The sequence below is a fragment of the Chiloscyllium plagiosum genome, chromosome 9, assembly GCF_004010195.1.
Source record: "Chiloscyllium plagiosum isolate BGI_BamShark_2017 chromosome 9, ASM401019v2, whole genome shotgun sequence".
NCBI lineage: Eukaryota > Metazoa > Chordata > Chondrichthyes > Orectolobiformes > Hemiscylliidae > Chiloscyllium > Chiloscyllium plagiosum.
Genome location: NC_057718.1, coordinates 43,063,682 through 43,086,084, shown reverse-complemented (window position 1 = coordinate 43,086,084; position 22,403 = coordinate 43,063,682). Strand labels below are relative to the sequence as shown.

Genomic DNA, 22,403 nt, shown 5'->3' with positions numbered 1-22,403 from the left:
AATGCCAGAAAAACCACCTGCTCCCCTGAAAATACTGCCATGGGATCTATTTAATACATCAGCATCATCAGTACAGGCAAACAAGATTCACTTTACTGATTCATGTGAAGAACGACATCTTCGACAATGAAGAACACCCTCATTCTGTAGGAATTAAACCAATGGCCTTTTTGACAGAGAGGCAGGTGCTACAACAAACTGAGGCAAGCTGAAAAAGTAAGAAGGGAGAAAAAGAGGAAACGTCGTTGAATATCTAGTGCTATGCAGACTTACAATGACTATGATGTTAACATTTACACTCGACTGGCTTATGGCCCATGTTCTCCTGGCTTTTCAAAATAAATTTTGCACTAAGTATAGCTAAAACATTCCATCAGCGTAACTTTCCATTCCGTTTAAGACTTTACTGCTTACAGCTCCCCTGTTGAGCAATGCTGGAAACAAGGAAGGGCTTTGCTAATCATAACAACTAACAAAAACACAAAAATAATGTGACTGTGAAATAGTTCACTGTTCTAATATCAGCATTCCAGATTCTCCCTTTTAGCTCATTCACCCCATTTTTTTCTGGACACATGCTCTTTGGAAATTTTCACTGTGCAAATTAAATGAGTGCACTGTGATGACGTTAACACACAGAAGCAATGACTTATGACTTTTCCTCTAACATTTGTGCAATAAAAGCCAAACTCTGCTGGATTCAAGCTTTCTTTATCCCTAAAGGAGAAAATCTGCACTGTTATTTAGGATGAACACTGCATGCAACAGCAAGAGCTAAACATGCTCAGCTGCTGACTACAGTAAGCAGCTTGCCAGCAGATGCAGAGACAGATTTCCATTTGTTGACCAGTGCCTAAATGTTTATGTTACGTTAAACATAGTTGCACAGCATAATGTACCATATATCACTTAATATTACTGCTCAAGGTGTGAGGTATAGCATGTGGAATACTTTGATAAAGATGTCACTTATATGCAAATGTTATCACCATTATAATCACAGACATAACTGACATATACGGAAATCCAAATGTTTACTGTGCCTCTCTATTTTTGTGCATTCTACGAACGTGAGCAAAAACACAGCTTTTTCTTGGGATACATCAAATGCTACATGATCATCAAAGATGTGAAAACATCTGAGATAAAGACTAATGGAAACCCAGAAAAAAATTGCAAGGTTATAATTGAATTGAGGGGTTCAGGTGACACCAACCACAGTAGAGGACCCCTTGACTCGTTTGCAACGGTCTTCTGAACTTCAAGATTAAATTACAGCTTTGAACTCACTCTAGGTATCTATTATTTTTCAAAGCATATGCCACTTCATTTCTTTGTGTGTGCACTTCTGTAGATCACTTTTCAATAGTGTTTTATAAAGAGCATCCAATATCAAGAATTTCTGGTCTTGGTGCAGAATAATATTCAGAAATGAGTATTGTTGTCCTGCATTTTAATCCAATTTTGATTGTGAAAAAATACCACAAATGGTCTAGACTACCAGCTCACTGAAAATTATGGCAACACTGATATTAAACGTAACTTGAATCATGTGAGAATCTGGCTCCAAAATAATTTAAAGTGCTAACTTGTTAATAATACTGAAAATGTGTACTACATACTTTTCCTTGTACTAATACCTGAATTTTGCAATATAATCCAAAAGTCCACCATATAATGCCACTTAACTTTAAATCTCAAAAATACTTAGCGATAATGTAAATAACCAAACATCATAGATTTCCGTTACACTATCATTGACATACTCATTATTACAGATTGCAACAGCGATTTTGCCAATATAAATGTGCAGTTTAATTCAGTTCTCTCAGTTCAACAGTCATAATAACTCACTAAGCCAGTACGCCAAATTTGGTTCTCAGCACTCATCTACCTGAAACAAATATTTTCTTGTCAGTTTCAATCAGAATTATTAAATTTAATCCCTCTGCCACAAGAGATATTAATCTTTCTTATAAATTTTTCCAATTGTCCCAAATTTTCTTTTTGTTTGCATATTGTTTACCAATGTACTTTTACTTCTTATCAAGTTCATTAAACCCCAGTTTTAATTCTCAAGATTATATAGCCATGATAACTGAGTAAAGTTACAAAAAAGCTCTGAATAGTAGTCTTCCATTTTCTACATTTTGGAGAATACTCCCTCACAAATTTGACTCTTTCATCAAGAGAAGCATTCTGTACTGGTATTCACCTTGGCATTATCTTCCACATGTCTGTTTCATTTGTGTGTATTTAGTGACGGACCCTACTGAATCTTTTATCTTGAATCCCTCTGGCAAATTCTTTTGAACAACATTTCTCCAATGCCAACGGGGACAGGTGGATCACATTCTCGCATTCCCCTACCAATGGCCTCTTTAATAAGCTATTAAGTGGCACAAGTCAGCAGCCCGGTGAGCTCACTTCTTCCAGGGTCCCCTTTTCCATGTAGGGTAATGGAAAACTTACATGTTAGGAGGGTGAAACTGACTCTGCATGGTTCCACTTGATGGTGCTGCATACTTGTGCTCTCACATACAAAACCATCAAGATTCAATTGTTTCTCTAAACTTTAAAAAAGATTTGAAACTCCAGCATGATTTCAAACTAGCAAGACAACAACCACTAGTTTCCATTTGGCAGAAACAGTGAATTACCAGAGACTACGCAATGTGCAGAAACATGCTACTTTCATTTTCTTTCTGTGCAATTTTGACTTGAGCCTAGCATTAAGAGAGTAGTAATGGCTATGAAACAGGATTGAGAGCTTTGTGGCTGACTAACAAAGCTATGGCCTGTGCCATTTTGAAAGTATTCAGCTCCCAAATCGCCTGTCTTAGGCTGCATACACCCTTCAAAATGTAAACTGGGGTCCGAGGACACGGATTACCAAATAAAGTAACACTGCGCACATTCTCATTGGATCCACCTGAGTTAGGGCCATAAAAAGTCAAACAAAAGGTAAGCTGAAAACAACTTTTGTGAAGCAGGAGCACTGTTCTGAGTTTCTCAACACTAACCGAGACACCGTCAACCTTGCACACCACACCTCCCCCTATAAGTGGAACCATCCTTCACATTTAACTCATGTTTGGCAGGGATGGCCCAATGTTATCCTGCCTTTATTCAGCGAGTTACCCATTTGGCACCCCTACAGCTTGGCAGCCAGAGACAAATGAAGCCAGGACCTTAGAATCTTGGCTGTCTCAGCGCCGTGGGCGGGCAACTAGCCAACTCACTCTGTTGGTTAGGCAGCCAGAAGTCAAATTCAACCTCCTCTTGCTGTCTTCTCAGTAGAGAAAGGGAAAATTATTATTCAAGTAGTCAGAAAAAAGCCAGGTCACTCTCATTCATCCCAAGTATGAAATTGACAGAAGCCTGGCAATATATCACCTTCAAACTCTTTCATCCAGAGTACTGGCTTGGGGGCCGGATGGAGGAGGGTGAGAAACAAAGTCAAAGGGCATGAGCGGAAATTTTTATAATTTTATCCTCTCAAATTTAATGTGAAAGAAGCTTAATTTTGTTTTGTACTGAAATAGCTGCTTCCTCTGCTGTTTTCTGTCAGCATAGTTTCTTTCTCTGTTGCAGAAAAATAGCAATGTGCAAAACAGTACAAAGTCAATCTATTCTGGCAAATAATTAAAAGCCTCCCATTCAGAGACATGAAGGAGAATTCCACCTTGATTTGGCTCAGAGCCATGGAAAATTTCAGGCAGGCAGCAACAGTAAAGGCAGAACACTGAACAACCTCAGAGCAAGCTCCAGACTATATTAAGAAAATGTAAACCAATTTGTGCACCCTGCATTCAGTATTCTGACACTCTTTATCGAAAACCATTTTAGCAGCACCTGACAGAAACAGGGAGGTTCCTGTTCCTTGCTGGATGGTTTTGTGCCATCTAAAAGCAAATTGAAAAAGCAGCAGCTATGCACCTGTTCACCTGCTGGTGCAAAGGAAAACCCATTACAAGCTGACGAAAGATGAAACTAAAATGCATTTCAGCAAGTCACTCCAGCATCAGTGATTAATCTCAACACACCCACTGTCTGATGTGCATTGGCTCTATAATTAATAACTTCTTAAAGGATGCTAGCTAGGCAGCAATCGTAAGCAAACTGTGGACAATCATCCCATGTGGCCTAAACAATAGTCACAGATTGTAAATGGTTAAGAAAATTAGAAGAGGAATATATAAATTTTTAAGCCTTTTTTTAAAAATAAAAACTGCGTCCTGTCTTTCTCTTTTCTTTTGGGTTCCTTTTCCTTAACTGTTCTCCCTTCTCTTTCTCTGCCATCCCATATAGAATCAGAATCCAACTTGTCCATGCCGATCAGATGTCCTAGCTATATATCAACTACCTGCCAAGAAATCAAGCAATTAAATCTTTCCCACTGCAACATTTATGCTGTGGCAGAAAAGGTGAATGAGGGAGTGTTCTAGGTTTATGTGGTGACAGGAAAAAAAACACATTCTCCTCATACAGGAAAAATCTTTAGCATCTGATCCAAAATGGAGCAAGAAAAATTGAGAGTTTGTCAGGCGATGAAGCAGCAACATCACTCCCTGGCCTGATACCTATGTATTGTGTCACTACATTTCAGTGGTTGTTTTATAGCTGGAATAGTATAGTGATAATTAAGCCAAGAAAAAGGGCATTAAAATATAATTCTACCACAGGATTTCAAAGCACAAACTCTACATGTTTTCTAGCTTGTTTCTGCAAAGGCTGGCATTTTTATTTTCCATAAAATGCACAGCAAATCAATACATCTATACCAATATCATTAAATATAGCTTTGGTTGAATCCAGAGGAAAGCTGATTGACAGAAAATGACAACACCAGGGATTGGTCCTTCCTGCCCAGTTCAGGCCAAGTGAATGACAGAAAGTATTGGTTCGGACATTTTGAACCATTCCTGGATCCAGGGGAGAAAATCGTTAAACAAATTCTCAGGCAAAGTGGGATAAACATGGCTTCTGGTAACCAACATGCAATATACAGTGAGGGAGACATTACAACCGTCTGGGGTGGCAGCCTGAAAGCAATAATAGTGTAGCCAGAGATACCTCCAAGTGGCCTGACCATCTACTGACCAAAGGCAGTGAGCCAACTTAGATGATTAAAGGTTCAATGGTGGGCCCTCTTTCCAAGCTGTCGGTGTTTCACCAACAACAGGGCAGCCATACACCCTATAGGGAGAAGCACTGAGCTGGAAACATTGAGGCAAAGCTCCCTGCAGCATTCCAGGGGAAGCCATCAGAGACAGAAGCTCCAAAACCCAGGGAGAAGGTCAAAGGGTCGACACGGCAAAGTTTTCCCTCTGAACGGCGTGCCTGGTCTGTCTGCCCCTACTAATGGAACAGAGTCTTTACTGCTCTCCCTGCAGCCTTGGCGGTAGCCATCTCTCTCTCAGAGGCTCTGTGATTAGGATGGAAGCTTGAAGAGCTGCCTATTGTCCTTACTGGAAATTTAGAAGTGCCACCAAAAAGGTGGCCACTATGGTCCCACTGCCCACCAGTGTAGGCATGGAACCTGCACATGATTCCAACTTCATGATTACCTTACGTCAAACAAATCCTGACTACGTCTCATTTCTATTATTTGAAATAAAATGTAACAAGAGAGTACTTTTTTTTAAATCATGCAGTAATTTGACATGGAAAGTAACTATATCTTACGTCGTTAAATTTTTTTACAATTATTTAGCACTTTCAATGACTATTCATTTTGTAGTACATGAAAAGAAAAGCATGGATAAAGAAAAGGTTTTTTAAATTTATTAAGCACATTTTTTCACTGCCTCACTAGAATCTGACTTACCATGGGTTCGACCATTCAGTCCAAAAGCATGGCCCCGGGTTTCCAGCCATTTAATTCTGCGCCTCACTCCCACTCTGACTTATCTGTCCTTGGCCTCCTACACTCTTCCAATGAAGCTCATCGTTCGCTTGGCAGTACAGAACTTGAATGTTGCTGAAAAGAGAGACATGTTGCCGAAGCTTTTCGTCTTGCACTGATCAGGACAAACGCAAGAATGCCAAATTTCAAATGATCATAACAATTCAAAACACTGGACTCAAGGGTGCTGATTGGTTGGCAAATAAACTCTGATTGACTATGGCACTGTGATGGACTACAGGAAACTATCACGTTGCCAAGCTCCCTTGAAATTCATTCAAAGGGTTACAAAATTTGAACAGCAACTTTAGTTTACAGAGATCAGATCAGTGCATTCAAATGTATCTTGCTCCTAATAAGACTATGTGATAAGTATGTAAGTTAGCTCACTGAATTTGAAGGTTTGCTTTGAGACATTTCGTCACCATACTAGGTAACATCATCAGTGACAGTCTCTGGTGAAGCGCTGGTGGTATGTCCTGCCTCTCTATTTATAGGTCTTAGTTTCTTAAAGTGGGTGATGTCATTTCTGGTTCCTTTTTTTCAAGAGAAGGTAGGTAGAGAGGCGGGACATACCAGCAGCACTTCACCAGACACTCTCACTGATGATGTCACCTAGTACGGTGACGAAATGTCTGAAAACAAACCTTCAAGCTCAGCAAGCTAACTTACATACTTATCATCAACCTGAGCCTCAAATCTTCCCAAACATCGCTAAGCCTATGTGAGTCACATTACTAGTTTAACTAATTATATTGCATTGGTTGTTAGTACAGTTAACAGCACCCTCAGCTTGTTCAGCAAGTGCTACCCAACTGAGGAATTACATCTAACAGTAGATATTTTGCTCTGGGTTTTGCAAGTGTACACTGGTGAGTATAGTCTGTACTCTGCCTATAATAAAGAACAGAACAGGTTATTTGAGTCAATCAGCCAATTGGTGGGATATGTGGCTCACGGGGGCATCAACATCTTTTAGTTGGTTAGCAATCTTAGAACCTTTTGGATTTCAAAAAAATTCAGATCACAACTGATGTACCCTTTTTGTTGTTTTTGAACAGCAGCTGTTGTAATGATTCTACGTTTTCTTCTGAATGCCTCCTCTGTACACTTTTTAGTTCTTTACTTGCCCCTCTAACAAGTCCTTTGGCCTTGTGCCATCCTCCTGTTTATCATCTGATCATCTTGTTCTCTATCCTATTCTCAACCTTCCCTTTTGTTCACACTGTCATTCCCCAAAGCCTGCAACCTCTCTTACTGTGCCTTTTCATCTGCGTCAGATCCATTCAATCGGTAAATATTTCTGGTTGGAACGAAAGGCTACCAATTGGCAGCATTAAATGTCCTTCTCTCTACAAAGATGTTGTCTGATCTGCTGAGAGTTACCAGCATTTTTTGCTCTGATTTCATATGTATAGTATGTGCAGTATTTTTCCTTGATCACTGAAAATAGAAAGATTAGAACAGGTGCAGGCCTTTCAGTCATGCAACTGTTTCACTTTGACCTTAACTACATTTACCTGTCTTTATTTCATACGTTTTCGCACTCAAACCCAACAGAAATCTATTTTGACTGTCTCTACTGACGGAGCATTCAAAGCCTTTTGGGAAGAGATCCAGCTATTTACTTCACTTTATATGAAAAACAGCTTTCAGATTTCACCACAAAACGCTTCTCTCTCATTTTAAGATCATACCACGTGTTGTGGAATACCCAAGCAGAGGAAGTTATTTCTGTATATCTACCCAATTTAATGTTATTATTTTGAAGAAAATCCAAGGCTTGCCACTACAAGAGGGGGAAAAATACATTAAAAGAAATAGGGTTAGTATGAATACAAAATATAAATGTTTGCATCATTTATATCCAGCACTACCTGAACAGATCTAAACTGTAGTCTGGTTTATTTGAACTGTTTAGCATTGGATGTTAAACCAAGCTCCCCAGAAGTACTTTTACTTAGCCGCACTCTGATATCTACTTGAGAACTATGCATACCACTATGGTGTCAATACCTAGATTTTAATATTAATTTAGCAACATCTACTGTGAGCATCTAGTTATTCTTCATTTTTTCTTAATTGGGGTAAATTAATTACAATATTATTTTTCCCATTAACTTTTGTTTCTGTCCTTTAGTTCCCTCCTCAAGCATGCTACACCTATTCTGTCCTTTAAATTCAATGGTGGGGTAATGCATCTCACTGATGCTTCCACAACTACCATTGATTCTCTTCTCCATTCAATCCATTAGGCAAAGTAAACAGTAAAAAAGCCCTTTGATAACAATTTCATTCCAGCACTTGGATAAGGACAATATGATTGAAGTCAGTTATTATCAGAGAGCTACAAATTCACACAAATGTCTTTTGTCCATAATTTCTAATGAGAAGAAAGATTTTGTGGCAAACTGAGTGGTTAAGTTAGCTATCATGTGTTTTGACAAAAGAAAGCGAATGCATGACAAACATTTAGAGTAGCTAAATGGACGGTAAATGGAACAGTAATTAAAGGAATAATTTCTCCTTGTTGGATTATAGTTATTTAAAGCATAAAATTAATTTTCCACATCAACGGTAAGATTAAAAGTTAAAAAATACTTCACATACAATGTAACTGAAGATGAAGTAATAACTTCTGCAACATACAAAGATGCCATAATGCTCAAATGATTATTGCTGATGTATTAACTGTCACTCACAGTTAATCAAATCACCTCCTACTGCCTCAACTTCACCATTACTTATTTACTGTTGCAAAGTAAAATTAAATGCAACAATTTAGCTATTAGAAGTAAAAAATATTAAATCTATTTCCAAAGGATGACAATATATTAAAATCAACAAATCTGATATTTGTTCCCTGGTGCTGTCCTTAAAAGCAAAGACTGAGACTGTGAAACAGCAGTTTAAGCTGTATATATTATAGGAAGTGTAGCCAACAAACTTCGCTTTAGTGTATTCAAGGAATGTGCAGCCTTTGGGTTTCGGCTATTGGTGAAGAAATCTACATTTCCAATTTCTGCATGTTTGAATCACTCAATCCCTTCGCAACACTAGCATGGGGGTAAGATGTGGATTTTGATTCTCAAAAATAAGGAAAATTATTTGGTCAGGCAGGACGAAAGAATGTTAAGAAAAACCTAAACCAAACCTTCCAGTTCTAGTAAGAGAGGTGGGAAGGACAGGGGTTGCTCTGGGACGGAAATCACTCAGTTAAATGCATGCCTCATATTTGTTTTCTGTGTTCCAAATAGACCACCTTTAAAGGGAGGCACGGACTGCCAAATCACACAGATAAATTGACATGTCTAGTATAGAACTAGAGATTTGCTGTAAAAGCAGACATGCTGTTGAAACTTTTGATCTTCCATTCATCAGGACAAAATCACAAGAATACCAAACTTTAAAGGGACGACTTTTACTGCCTGAGTTGAAGTTGAACAAAGGCTTGAGACAACAGTTTCCTGGTGCATTGCCATGGCAATACCTCAATCAGCATACTCCGGCCAACCAATCAGCTCCCTTTTCCCAATTGGTTGTGTAGCAAATCTGTTCAAAGGGATTCAAAGTAACAAGCTTCAACAACATCTCTCTTTTTTCAGCTGATACCAGCAATACAGATAAATCCTTTTCCAGTACTTTTTTTGTTGGTCAAAACAAGCAGAATTGAAAAATCTTAATATTGAAAACTAATGTGCCCAGCCCAGATATTGTGCATATTAAGTTCATTCACTCAGTTTGACCCAGTCACCCTGAAGAAGGGCTCATGCCCGAAACGTCGATTCTCCTGCTCCTTGGATGCTGCCTGACCTGCTGCGCTTTTCCAGCAACACATTTTCAGCTCTGATCTCCAGCATCTGCAGTCCTTACTTTCTCCCAGTCACCCTCAGTCTCATGTATTTATTCCACTAGATATCTGAGCACCTACCTACAGTCTTCTGCAAGGAAGAGGCTGTCCCAAAGGTAACTGCTACCTTTGCTACTTGTGCCAGACAGATTGGTCTTGTCTCCTGCCCAATAAGGACACTAACTTTCAAAAATCACATTGCATACATGATATGCATGAAGCAGTGGTTTGGAATTAGGAATGTGTCTGGGTTTCAGGTTCCTGAACCCCCTTTGAAAATCTGGCCTATGATTAAGCCCAACTCCAGGGACTTGAGCACATAACATAGGCCTAACACTTTGTGTAGGACTGAGGGACTGCTGTCCTCGCTGTCAAATCTATAAACTAAAGACATAGCTGCATATCCAACTGGATTAAAAAATATTTTGTTTTATTAATTTATGGGATGTGGGCATTGCTGGTTGGCCAGCATTTACCGCCAAACCTAGTTGCTCGAGGAGGTGATGGTTAGCTGCCTTCTTGAACCGCTGCAGTCCACCTGCTCTGGGTTGACCCACAATGCCATTGGGGAGGGAATTCCTTCCCTCAAGTAATGTTTGAAGAAGAGCAGGATATATTTTTGAAAATGCTTAATTCTTCAATCAACAGCCACAAAGTAGACGAATAGGTCATTTACCTCATTACTGCTTGTGTGAAACATGACTGTGCGCAAATTGGCAGCTCCATTAACCTGAAATAAAAACACTTCAAATGCAATTTATTGGTTCTGAAGTGTTTTGGGGACCCTGAAGGTGTCAAATTTAAGATCTTTCTTTCTTCAACAGTAAGTTCTCTAGGCTCTCAACAGTAGTTCAACTCATAGCATCACAGATTTCTGAATCCATCATTTACTCTGAAATGTACTTTACAAAAAAGCCAAATTTATTTCTGCAAAAAAGCTTGTTATTCGCAAACTACTTTGAAGTGGGAGTTTCAAGGAGGTTATTTAACTAAGCCAATAAACAGGGTTTCAGCTTTTTCAATAATTACAAATGATTGCAATCATTAGTCATTTTAACATGTGATCTCAAAACTAGTGGTTAAAGAAGGCAAAAAAATACAAAATAACTTTGCATATACACTGTAAATGTGATAAAGATTATTATCTTATCAGGACATGTCAGATTAATTTGCATGCTATAATCTAGGGTAGAGGTCTATTCAATCTAACTATTGAAAATGTAAAATACAAGCTAACTTCATTTAAAAATATCTAATCCTGTTCAAGTGCTAAAGTTTTAGTTTTGAAACCTCATATCAAATGAATGGAGTGTAAAAGCAAACTTGCGGTTTCACCTGATATGCATTAAACAGCACTGCATCATTTACATTTGTTTTAGTTTTGAAATTTAAATACAGTACCATTTCAGCCCATTTAAATCAGAATATAAAATTGTTGAGCTTCACTGGCTTTTAAATTCCAAATCACAGGAGATAAGAGGTATCATCTGTCGTGGCGCCCTAGCACACAACACTGATATTCATTCATGCAGGACAAGACTATTGTGCCCATTAAACTATAAACAGCAAAAGTAAACACTTCAAGATTCAGCTGAAAACCAGCATTATTTCCCAATCACAGAGGCATCAGACTCATGGTAAGATAAGCAAGGAGAGAAACAATTCAGTATAAAAGATTAAGGAAACGCAATAGTGATTTTCAACATTACAAAAAGGTTTTGAGAAGGTGAACAATGTTGGATTGTTTCCAGTGGCTAGTGAATTGGTAACAAAGGGTCACAGACAGAAGATTATCATTAGAAGAATGTAGGAGAAAGTTAATAGAGATTTTGTTCACAAGAATATCTTTAAAATATTGAAGTCCTTACCACAAACTACAATTAAGGCAGTGAGTGCTGCAACATTTTAAAGAAACTGGATAAGTATTTGAAATGAAATGTAAAAGAATTTGGAAAAAGGAGAGGAAGTAAGGTTAATGTAGATAAATAGAGCTGAAGCCTTAGCATCAGAAATGATGGGCCAAATGACCTTCTGCTATAATTTCTGTGATCCTAAATAGGTAATCTCCGTTGAAATATTGTTCAAATCTAAAAGAAATATCTGACTCAAATTTATTGGATATGAACTATTATATTTATTTTGCTAGTTGAGATTTGCATAAATTGTAGTCCCTATTTATCTGTAAGTTTGTTCATTGCTTTAGGAAGGGGAAAATTATAGCCTAATCTTTCCCTTCTCTAAATTCAATTATTACTTGTATAATAATCACTATAAAAATGCAAGAGCAGAGCTGGTCAATAATCAAATTAGTCATTTTTATTGATGGCCCCAAACAAATTCCAGGCTAAGAGGGTAATCTACTGCTCTGTCAATTTGTACTATTAAGATGAGATTTGTTGCTACACATTCATTTAGGAAGTAGCAATTACTACCCGACACCCCCTCCAAATGTATGGCAGGTGGCCTTTGGTAAAGAAATTTACGACAAGTCCAATTATGTCAGGGGATTAACAAATTACAGAACGTTATACATCCTATGCATAATATACAAACTACAGGCAAAGGAACCTGACTTCAAAAAGCAAAATGTGGCAGATGTTGGATATCTGAAACAAAATCAGAAAATGTGAAAAACATACAGTAGGTCTATCAGCACCTGTGGAGATGACAGGAAATTTACTTTCCAGTTCTGTGCTTTATGACTCTATAACTCGAACAATAAATATAGACAGTTCCTCAGACCTTGATGTTGCATAAGCAGCTTTAAAGGTAATGTCCCATTAAGAGCTCAACATGCAAATGAGCCAAGTACCCAGATGTTATCACATGACTACAGTCAAGGCACAGCTGTATCTGGGAAATACTCTATACAGTTTACGCTAGTTTAACTGCAAGTAAACCCACAAGAGATCTTCAAGTAAATGCCTACAGGTCATTTTGCTGTAATGCACATTTTATTAATGTGAATTCGCTGTAACACAATTGATGAATTGGGGACACTGTTTCTATAGTGCAAACTTTTAATGCATGGATTGATTATAACACAATTCCTGTCCCATTAGTTTAAACCATGCTACTATTACATGAGTTTCTTATGACACGGGGTTGCACGGGAATGGAACTACCACATTACGACAAATCCGACTGTACTGTGTAAATTATTTACGTTATGTTTAGGTAAAACAAAAATATTATTACACTCAATTCCAATGAAAGGTCTGCACCTGAACCATCTCTCTTCTCTCTTTCAAAAATCTTTCAACTGATCTCATGTCTTTGTCTGCAGCACTTCTTGATCATATAAATTAATTTGTTGATTGCTAGAAGCATTTGCAGAATTTCTGCTAATGTGAAAATGATGACATGGCACAACAAAGCGATTTTGGGCAGGGTTGATTGAGTGATTGATTTATTGTCACTTATCATTGAGTCACAGAGATGTACAGTACGAAAACAAACCCATCAGTCCAACTTGTCCATGCCGACCAGATATCCTAACCTAATCTACTCCCATTTGCCAGCACTTTGTCCATATCCTTCTAAACCTTTCCTATTCATGTACCCATCCAAATGCCTTTTAAATGTTGTAATTGTGCTAGCCTCCACCACTTCCTCTGGCAGCTCATTCCATACACACACCACCCACTGCATGAAAAAGTTGCCCCTTAGGTTCCTTTTAAATCTTTCCCCTCTCACCCTAAACCTATGCCCTCTAGTTCTGGACTCCCCCACCCCAGTGAAAAGACCTTGTGTATTTACCCTATCCATGCCCCTCGTGATTTTAGATTAGATTAGATTACTTCCAGCGTGGAAACAGGCCCTTCAGCCCAACAACTCCACACCGATCCGCCGAAGCGCAACCCACCCAGACCCATTCCCCTACATTTACCCCTTCACCTAACCCTACGGGCAATTTAGCATGGCCAATTCACCTAACCTGCACATTTTTGTTGGACTGTGAGAGGAAACCGGAGCACCCGGAGGAAACCCACGCAGACACGGGGAGAGCGTGCAAACTCCACACCTGTGCAGTCAGTCACCTGTGGTGGGAATTGAACCTGGGTCTCTGGCGCTGTGAGGCAGCAGTGCTAACCACTGTGCCATCATGCTATGAGATCACCCCTCAGCCTCCAATGCTTCAGGGAAAACAGACCAGCCTGTAGTTCAAATCTGTACTGAAATACAGTGAAAAGCTTTATTTATGAGCAGTACAGGCAGATCATAGTAAACAAGGATGTGCAGAACAAAAGAATGAGAAAGAGGCATACGGTAACATCACACTGGGCGTACAAGAGAGATCAATGTTAGCATGATCAGCATTGTTGGAGGCTAGAGAGTCTATTCAATAGTCTAATAATGACCAGGAAGAAGCTGTCTCTGAACCTACTGGTACATGTGGTCACAGGCTTCTGTATCTTCTATCTGATAGAAGAGATTATAGGAGATCATTACTGGGGAGCGAAGGGTCTTTGATCATGTTGGCAGTCTTTCCGTGAGCTACGTAAATAGAGTCCATGGACAGAAGGATGGAGAGATCCTTTGTCCATCCGACTTATCACACAAACCATCCAATGTGTTCCTGTCTGTATTTCCAAAGTTAACTGTGCAGAGCTGTGCAGTCTTCTCACTCAAACATGGTTATTCACAGCCTGCTGTATTTCTATCACTCCCTTACTACAACTTAAAAATGTCTATATTTCTGTTAGCATCCTTCACATGACTTCTTAAAGTCTATATCTGACAGAAAAAATATCTGCTGGATCCAAATTCTCCATGAGCATATTTCTTTTTTACAAAGCTCTTTCAAATACCTCTCCTTTCCTGAGAGGAAGGTTTTGAACTAGACATTCTTTCCTCTGAACTCAACCCTCTGTAACCAGGAATTAACCTTTTAACCCTCTTCTGAACCCCATCAATAATTCATCTGGATACCCAGATCATAAGCAAACACTGCATAGATGCAGCTTCACCAAAGCCTCAAATAACTTCAACATTACTGCTTTGCACTTTTAAGTCACATTTTTGACAGGCATGCTAACGTCTGATTTGTTTTCTTCAAAACACTCAGTTCTGATATATGGCAATAGTCCTGTTCTCGTGAAATTTACCATTATAAGAAAATCGTGCAAGACCCATGCTACTTAAACTAATGGGGCCAGAATCGTGTTTTAGACAATACAGGTAACGAAAGTTTGCATTCTACAAATAACGGTCTAAATTCTTCAATCACGCTAAAGCCAATCGCACTGAAGAAACACGCATTATAGCAGAACTGATTGTACATGCAAAAGCCAAGATATGTTTTCTGTGTTGTAGCTTCAAGTAAATCCCCATTTGATTAATAAAGGTTTTTGACTTAAAATTGGTTATGTTGAATTCTATAGGCCAGGTCTCTACTTACTGAGTTCACCTTTGAATTAGTACATTTTGATTAATGTCAACACCGCTGTACTCAATTCAGTGTTACCTGAAAAATAAAGGTTCCTTGCAGAATATTTTGTCTGAGAGTTTTATAGGACTTTGAAAATTGAAACTACAAAACAACAGTTGTGAATTTCAACAAGCGATTAGGATAACTGAGGCCTTTCATGAGTACCGTTGACTTTTGTCATCGAACATGCAGCCACTTTATGAAACATTGCGACATAGAAACATTTGAAGTGGAAAGGAATATACATTCTGTATCTATCTTTCCAATTACCCTGACAGTTGTATCCAATGTGTTTCTGTTCAAGATATTTGTCCAACTTACATTAATTCACGGGATGTGCGTATTGCTGGCAAGGCCAACATTTATTACATATCCCTATTGTCCTTGAGAGGGTTGGACAAAGTTAAAAATCACACAATACCAGGTTACGGTCCAACAGGTTTGTTTGGAAGCACTAGCTTTCAGAGTGCCGCACCTTCATCAGGTGGTTGTCATTGAGAGGGTAATAGTTAGACATCTTGAACTGCATCAGTCCATTTGGCGTGACATTCAACATGCAGTTACAGAGATGTCCTCGAAGATTTGAACGGTTTACTTATAACCCCCATTCATAAGCCAATCCAACATTGTCCAACCTTCTTGCTAAAATACTACTTCAGCATCTCTCTCCCAACTCTAGCACATTTCAAAATTCTGTTGCCTCATTCCAATGTTCACTAGTTTGCTAACCAACACTCAAATTAATCCAACAAACTGGTCATAGATGATCACTGGCTTATGATTCCATACAGATTCTCTTTTTGTCAGACCTTTCAAATCATTGCTATGCTAACCCACGACACAGTCTTGGAGACATTCCTGAAGAAGGGCTTATGCCCGAAACGTCGATTCTCCTGTTCCCTGGATGCTGCCTGACCTGCTGCGCTTTTCCAGCAACACATTTTCAGCGACATTCCTGACAACAGAGCTAAGACTCACCGGTTTGCATTTGAAGACATTTTGGCACTGTTTGGTTTTTAAAAAATAAAATTATGGGCCAAATGGAATTTGAAAAAAAACTCCAAGTCCTAAAATTTCAATTTTCCTGACATGCATTTACAATTTTAATGATACGTGTCAAAAATGTATAGCTTGAAATGTTATGCACAAAGATTTATCCACAGTGCTATAAAGAACAGGTTTTCATATATACATAAATTTCAGTTAATGTTAATCTTCTGTAAAATCAGTTTCTAAAACTTGCTGCCACAATCTTTACTGATCATATGGGGTCTGGGTAGAGAAGTGTCTGACTCAAATATTTTTGGAAAGTTAACCTGCATGTGAAGATCTATGATGAGTCTTTTTAAAATGAATGCTCATGTTATGTATTTTTCAATTGGGAAAAATAATGTAAAAAATACTTAATTCTCGGGCGGCACAGTGGCTCAGTCGTTAGCATTGCTGTCTCACAGCACTGGGGATCCAGGTTCGATTCCAGCCCTGAGGGACTGTCTGTGTGGAGTTTGCACGTTCGCCCTGTGTCTGCATGGGTTTCCTCCCACAATCCAAAGATGTGCAGGTTCGGTGAACTGGCCATGCTAAATTGCCCATAGTGTTCAGGGATGTGTAGGTTAGGTGCATTAGTCAGGGATAATGTGGAAATATAGGGTAGGGGAATGCGTCTGGGTGGGCTCCACTTCAGAGGGCCAGTATGGAGTTGTTGGGCCAAAGAGCCAAAGGGCCAAAAGTTTCCACACTGTAGGGATTCTATGATTCTCAAAACGATGTATGCTTCATGTTGAAAATTGTATATTTTAATTTGTTTTTCTCCATTGTTAATGGCTGATAGAGTTGGATATTTATATTCCAATATATGGAAGATTTGGGGTCAGATGTTGTGGTTATAATGATGGAAGAACTGTCATCAGTGTCAAAACTCTGTAAAACGGACAGCAATTCTGTTATGCACACATGCATGGTTAAATGCAGAAGTTTAAACGTTGCTGTCAGGAATACCCTGCTCCTCCACAGGATACTTACAGTCTTTGCAGATGCAAACATCATAGAAATTAGTGATTTATGTGACCTTCAACTTTTAATGCTGTTTTCTCACTGTAAACAAGAATTAAAAGTGCTGTGCCTTGTTGAATGAGGTGTAATTGAGTTTTTAATGTTGTTCAAAATTGTAACTACTGAACAAACTTTCACCTTGAAAACCTAGTTTGAAAAATCTGGAGGGTCGTTCACTCTATAATAAAAATTTCACAGATTCTTAAAGTGACGAAAATAAGTATTTATATCTTTTACAAATTTTATGATATTTCAGCTTGTGCCTCAACCCCAGTGGTTATTTTGGTCATTCTAAATTGGCTAAAAATTGAATGATGAACAGTGCTTTTGCTTATGGGCTTGATGTCTGTGTGGAGATTATACAATTTTTAAAAAAATTACTACTCAGGATACAGGCATCGCAGGCTGGACCAGGAACTACTGCCAATTCCCAATTGCCCTTGAGAAGGTGGTGGTGAGTTACCTTCCTGAATCATTGCAGTCTATATAGAGTAGGTGCACACACAGTGCTATTAGGGATGGAGTTCCAAGGTTTTGATTTGATTAGGTGCTCAGGCTGCTCAACGACTTTATTGTTCCCTGAATCAAGAATCCCCTACAGCTAGCATCAGAATAAAATTGACATCAAAAACTGGAAAGGAGACTTGCTAGATGTTTGTGAGTAACTTTTTTGGAATTTAGTGGAAAGTGCTATTCTTTCTCCACTGACTGCAAAATCCGAACTATGACATTCCTCACTTACCAGATTCAGTGAACAGGTACCAGTAAATTGTTATGCATCATAGCGTTCAGATATTTGTCAATCTCAAATGATAAGAATGGCGTCCGAATATCCCAGTAGCCACAAGTAAGCTTTATGACAAAATTTGTAGAATAAAATTATTGTAATGCATTATTTTTTGCACAGTTTAGTAATTAGTGACAAAATTTAATAATGTGCGCTGTCTAGTATCAATTAGCGATTTGTGTCTGTCATACAGTTGAACTGCTGAATACCACCTTTGGTGAAAATATCTAAATAGTTAAAATACTGCATTATTGCAAAAAGATAGTTTACCTGGAGGAGAACTTACTAACTACAATACTCCTACTCTAGGCCAGAAGGTTCGGATTCAGGTCCTACCACAGAAATCGATGGCCATAGAAGGTGTGTCCTGACATGACAAAAAAAGTTGATTATCAATCTGCAAATCCATCTGATATGCTGAAGGCAGGTCGCGAGAGTGGGAGAGTCTCCTGGTCAGCTAGGAATGTGTGGTGGCTGCAATATACAACCTCTTCCAACTTAAAAGACTTCATGGGCAGATTCTTGCCATAAGCAAATGTCATCCTGGTTCAAGGGACTGACATATGCACACACATGCACACACATACATGCATGTGCGCACACACATATACTCACAGCTATTTTGATACAACTGAAATAGATGGTCAATTTTCTTACCAATGTAATTTATATATTACATTTAGAAACTTAAAATAACATGGCTTTCTGGAATGCCACAGTTCGCGAGTTTGTGATACCAGATTCTTCACTGTATTCTTAATACTCAGCACGTAAATGGCAAGATATAATGGTTATTTGAAACTAAATTTTGTAGAATTAGTATATATGGCATCTGGTTAATTTTAAATATGTATCATTTGGAATGCATTGTGACTCTTAGGCTGCCATCACATTAAATTTTCCATATTATTACCCTTACTTTAAACTTGTTTTCTCCTCAGTACAACTTAACCTTCCTGCTACAGTGCAGGTATGTTTTTCAAGGACATGCCAACAAATGTGGCCAAGGGTCTCTCAAGTCTCTGGCCTTATCACAGAAATAATTTCATTGAGATGCACAAGAATGACATGGAGTATCATCGTCCCTGATTTGCATTATCTCCACCCCACCAATTTCACTATGGAACAGCATTGCAACACCACTTTTACAGACAACAACTGGATTACAGGTAAATAAGGGAGATCTTTTACCCTGATGCTCCGGTTATCGAGTCTATGCACTTCAGTTTCTTTCAGTGTTACTATTTGCTTCAAAATGTTAGGCACCATGCTCATTTTTGTTCCTTATTCTTTTTTTTTACATAGGGTGCAAACTGCAACAAAAAGTTTAGACTGTTTAATTTTCCATTAATACATTGGCTGGCCTGACAATAAAAGTATCCCTATTAACTACTGTGATGTAATCATTATTTTCCACAATTAAGTTGGGTAATAGCCATTCAGACTTGTATACGATTCAGCATTTCTTCAGAGAATTGCAATGCTTCATATTTATTACAAATTTATTGCTTCCTTGATTGATTCACTGATTGATTCAGAGTTCAAAGCAACTTTGGTGAAAACATGGAAAGCTTCTTAACATCTTCTGTTATATAAGACTCAAGTTTTTATATTTTCATTTGATTCAGACGTTTGTCCCTCTGACCTTGGATATTCAACTATGTGTGCTGTTTCCATGCTTGGCAGGCACCCAGCTAAAAGAACAAAAGTCAGTTGCATAGATACACAAACTATATAGCTCTGAGCGCAAAGCCAAATACATAAAGAACAACAAGCGCATTCACGGACAAGCCAAAAGTTACTTCTGTTCTTTGAATGAACAAATAGTGATGGGTCCCTACCCCCACCCCTCCCAAGCTATAGCATAAATGCTGTCCCCTCCACACTTCACATCAGCTCCAATGAACAGTCAGCTAGAAACATTAGTTTGCTCTCTCTCCATGGACCTGTCTGACCCACTCTGATCTCGAGCATTTGTTGTTTTTCAGTTATAGATTCCAACATCAGCAGTAATTTATTCCTAAAATATCATATGGTTTTATTTTAATTATATATTTTCCAAACAGGTAGTAGTCCTTTTGAGCTAAGATACTAGGGCTGCTAGCAATCAGGGCTTGAACTAACAATCACAACTTTCCTTGGACTGTGAACCAAGACAACAAAAGTCATACAACTTTTATCAACAGACAGGTGATTAAACTTTTGTTGTAACTCACCAGCAACTCAGGTTATTCTTTACACTATGTAACACGCTGTTCAAAACAATTCCAAAGGTAAAGGACAATTAAGTTGATAGGAATATTCGACTCAATGTTAAAAGGGCATTACATCAGTCACTGAAAAGTTATAAGTTTTCTTTCAGAGTGGATTACTGAAAAATAAGCAAAGCCATGTGTAGTGGAGAATAATGGTTACCAAAGAATGATTACAAAGCAGTAATTTAATAGAGGGGTTCAGGTGATGTCATAAGCCACAAGAGCAAACCTTGAGTGGTTTAGAACTGTCATCTAAACCCTGAGATTAGGTTACTGCCTTGTAATCACTACTAGGTATCTGTTATTTTTAATAATACATACAGTAAATTGTAAGGGTTAGTTTTATCCCATTTTGGGTTTGTTTTTCTGCTGACTCTAACTTTCAGTATGGATATGCCAACTGGCCAAGCACTCAGGATCATTGATTTGTGATGACGATCACATTGAAACATTAAAGACTGTGAAGTCATTACTGCGCATTTCATTGAAAAAAAATCACATTTTTCAGAAACTTCTACGGTTGGTATGTAGTGGAAGTGGTTATGGAGAACTATTATTTTTGTATTATAAGCAGAAACCTGCCTACGTCAGCCAAACTAAAAGGACAACAGGCTCTTTAATGGCAGTTTTGGTAGCAACGACAATATGTCAAATGTACATCCTCTAAAATGGAAAGCTCTGCATAAAGATCCAATGACAGCAATCCCACCCACGTTTCAGGAATGCAGAAGCTACATATTTACTTAATCAGTCACTATTTTCAGATTTCTTCTGAGCTGGCTTAGGCTGAGAGACATCAATTATTTAAAGGAAGTAACATGATGCTTCCTCTGTTAAGTCAAGTCTGCAAGCAGACCCCAAGAGAGAATAAAAAATGAATTAGCTAGAATTTATTATTGAGCTTGATGCAAACAGAGATTCAGCCATCATATCTGCACCAACTTTCCACACACCTTCAAGCATGCTGCTGGTTTTCCCAACAAAATAATGCTGCTACAGCAGGTACCTTTCAGCAGGAGAGGTGGTCTCTTTGAAAACTGCTGCACAGACACAGTATATGTCCAGTGACTGCCCTGATTCACTCACACGCACACACATACACACACTGTATTCAATACACGTAACAATTATTCATCCACCTCGTTTTCACTAAAGGCATGGCAATGCAATTTTATCGTTATAATCAAGACCATATGACAAAAGCAGAGGCCATTAGGGACCAATTTCAAATGTTCTTTGCAAGACAATGATTTTCAGATTGCACTTACATATGCTGAACATTTAAGTTGCTTCATTGCACCTGCGCTTTCCTCCACTTGCACCCTCCCCATCCCAAAGAAAGATTTTTCTGACCAAGTGAAGAAAAGTTTCAAAGCCTGACTGAATGTTAATATTTTTTTTCTCTCCATTTAATTGAAATCTGCTTTAAATCTTGTTCAGTACTTACCCCCTTGAACCTCCAGGTGCCAGAGGGCTTGTTACTTGTGAATTATTTAACAATCATATTTGCGGTAGGAAATTGATTTTTGAGTAAATCCATATTGATTGAGTTATGCGAGACTAATGATTTGAAGTAAAATGTTGCTGTTAACTTCTAGGGAGGGAGAAAGAGAATGTTTTCTGCATCAAATTTTCACTTGAAAGGGACGCTGGCACCCTGCTTTCACCCTGTCATAGCCTGTGATGACTAACTGTCTGCCAACCATGACCAAGCGATTAAAGCAGACAGCATCTGTGTATCTTCGCAGTAATAGGAGCCCGCTTTCTATTTTCCATGCATTGAAACTTGAGCAGTCTATTAGCTCCTGCATTTTTAGTTTGATGAATTTATTACTCACCTTTTTTTATCAAAAGCAAAGCAAAAGCAGACTCCTTCTAATTTCAATTTTTTTCCTTCTCCAGATAGATTACAAATCTTTTGGGTGAATCCTCATTAATCTGAAGGGTACCTTGCAGTGCACTAGAAATATCCTTTCTGGCTCCAACAACTGTTACTGCCATGCCCTTTCAACGTGTCTTTTTTTCTGAGCCTTACATCGATGTCCCCCATCTTATTGTGCATGAGACCCCCACTAAGATAGCAGACACTCGACCTGTTGCCAAGTGTCAAGCACTGGCAA

General features: G+C 38.5%; 1 protein-coding gene across 4 annotated transcripts in view; it reads right to left on the bottom strand.

Moving 5' to 3' along the window:
- esrrga (estrogen-related receptor gamma a) overlaps positions 1-22,403 on the bottom strand; it is a 241,607-nt gene that overhangs the window by 198,924 nt on the left and 20,280 nt on the right. The window lies entirely within an intron of this gene.